This window comes from Pan troglodytes, chromosome 7 (assembly GCF_028858775.2).
Source record: "Pan troglodytes isolate AG18354 chromosome 7, NHGRI_mPanTro3-v2.0_pri, whole genome shotgun sequence".
NCBI classification, from domain to species: Eukaryota; Metazoa; Chordata; class Mammalia; order Primates; family Hominidae; genus Pan; species Pan troglodytes.
In genome coordinates, this window is record NC_072405.2 from 112,828,841 (window position 1) to 112,831,877 (window position 3,037).

Consider the following 3,037-nt stretch of genomic DNA (forward strand, 5'->3'; position numbering starts at 1 on the left):
GCAGACTGTCAAGGTCAACAAAAACAAGGAAAGCCTGAGAAACCGTCACAGCCAACAGGAGCTGAAGGAGATGTGATGACTAAATGCAACGTGGCCTCCAGAGTGGGATCTTGAAACAGAAAAGGGATGTGACATAAAAACTAAGAGCTAAAGAAACCTCCATGAAATATGGATGTTAGTCAATAATAATAAATGAATATTTGCTCATTAATGATAACAAATGTACCATACTAATGTAAGATGATACTGTTAGAGGGAACGGTGTTGGGTATATGGAAACACTACTATCTTTGCAATTTTTCTGTAAATCTGAAATTTTTAAAAAAAGTATACCTTAAAATAATAAAATAAAATAAAAAATGGGTAAGAATACAAACAGGCAATTAAATCAAAGAAGAGGAAATACAAGTCAATAAACATTAAAAATGTCCTTAACCCCTGAGGTCTTCATAGAAATGTGAATTAAAACAACAGCATACTCTTTTTTTTCACATGTGAAATTAACATAGACTATAAACAGCTTTACTATTTCACTCTGGCTGGGAGGCTATTTCTGCAGTAAAGAGAACACACATTTCTTGCTGGTAAGAGTGTAAAAATTACTAAAATTTTGGAAAATAATCTGGCATTATCTACTAAAATACATATATAGAGATATCTTTGAATGATGCATTCTACTGTAAGGAATCTTTCTGAAATAAGAGATCTGGTGAATACAAGCAAAAGAATGGGTTTGGAAGCTTTGTTTCAAGGGGTGGAAAATGGGAAACCATCCAAATATCTCCCAGTAGGGGAATAGCTGAATCAATTCAGTTTACCCATCCTGTGGAATATTTGTCTTGCTAATAAATATGATGGGTGAGATCCCTATGGATTGGTTTGGAGGGATTCCATAATACATGAAGAGGAAAAAGTTGCAGATTGATATGTGTGATCCTGGTTCTGTAAAACAACAGCCACACAACACAAAAACACCCAGATTTGTATGTGTGAGGATGGTCGTGGACAGACAGTCTGAGTCAAACTTTTGACATTGTTTACTTGTCAAAAGGAGTTATTAGGGGAGAGTGGACTGATCAATCAACTTTTTCCTTATATATCTGCTTTGTTTGTAACAAAATAAGTGTGTGCTACTTTTTAACTTTAAAAAACCAAATAAAAGGCTGGATACCAAAAAAAAAAAAAAAAAAAAAAAAGGACAAAAAGTCTAGGGGTGTGGCTTACACCTGTAATCCCAGCACTTTGGGAGGCAGAGTCAGGAGGATCAAGAGCATCCTGGCCAACATGGTGAAACCCCATCTCTAGTAAAAATAGAAAAATTAGCCAAGTGTGGTGGTGTGCACCTGTAATCCCAGCTACTCAGGAGGCTGAGACATGAGAATCACTTGAACCCAGGAGGCAGAGGCTGCAGTGAGCCGAGATTGTGCCACTACCCTCCAGCCTGGGCAACGGAGTGAGGCTCTGTCTCAAAACAACAACAACAACAACAACAACAAACCTAATTAAGTTGAAATGAAAAAATTCAAAGGTCATGTGGTAGGCAGAATAATGTCCCTCTTTCCCAAGATGTCCCTGTCTTAACCCTTGGAACCAACGGATATCTTGTTTTACATGGCAATAAGTATTAAGTCAAATTTGCATGTGTGATCAAGTTGAAAATGTTTGTTTAAGATGGGAAGTTTATCCTGGATTATCCAAGTGGGCTCAACATTATCACCAGAGTCCTTAGAAGAGGGAGGCAGAAGGGTCACCTCCAGAGTAGAGAGGCAAGAACAAGCAGAGGTTAGAGTGGTGCCAGCCAAGGGGTCACGAGGAATGCAGGTGGCCTCATGGAGCCAAAAGAGGCAAGAAAATGGATGCTCCCCTGGAGTCTGCAAAAGGAATTCAGTCCCATTGACACCTTGATTTTAGGACTTCCGACCTCCAGAATTGAAAGAAAATAATTTGTGTTGTTTTAAGCCACTAAGTTTGAGGTCACAGCAACATAGGAAACGAATACAGGGTCATGTTTAAGATGTGATTTATCACTCCTGCTGTAGTATTTCTGAGTTCCTTGAAGGGAGATTTTTTTGTTTGATTTATGTTTTTTGGGTCTTTTTTGAGACGGAGTTTTGCTCTTGTTGCCCAGGCTGGAGTGCAATGGCGCGATCTTGGCTCACTGCAACTTCTACCTCCTGGGTTCAAGCGATTCTCCTGCCTCAGCCTCCCGAGTAGCTGGGATTACAGGCGTGCGCCACCGTGCTCAGCTAATTTTTGTGTTATTAGTAGAGATGGGGTTTCAGCATGTTGGCCAGGCTGGTCTCGAACTCCTTACCTCAAGTGAGCCGCCCGCCTCGGCCTCCCAAAATGCTGGGATTACAGGCATGAGCCACCACGCCCAGCTGAAAGGAGATTTTTACAAAGTTAAAAAAAAAAAAGGGCCAGGCGCGGTGGCTCACGCCTGTTATCCCAGCACTTTGGGAGGCCGAGGTGGGCAGATCACGAGGTCAGGAGATCAAGACCATCCTGGCTAAAACGGTGAAACCCCATCTCTACCAAAAATACAAAAAATTAGCCAGGCGTGGTGGCGGGCGCCTGTAGTCCCAGCTACTCGGGAGGCTGAGGCAGGAGAATGGCGTGAACCTGGGAGGCGGAGCTTGCAGTGAGCTGAGATTGCGCCACTGCACTCCAGCCTGGGCGACAGAGCGAGACTCCGTCTCAAAAAAAAAAAAAAAAAAAAAAAAAAAAAAAGGAGTTCAAGAATCTCAGACTTTAGTTGGGAAGGAGCCAGTCCTGTAGGAAAGAAGTATGAAGTAGCCCTTAAAGGATCATGAAACTTGTTGAGGGATGCCAGTGGTCCACAACCTGCCTATGCATCCAAATCAACTGAGGACTGCTAGAACCCTCCCCCACCGCGAACATTTCTCACAGGCCCCCAAGGGACAGGAGGTTGCTCAACACAGAGCTGTCACAGCTACAGGAGAGCTAAAGGCCACACGGGCAGACACCCCAAGGGTCATGGAAAGTAGGAAGTGAAGGACCCTGTGCAGAATTCATG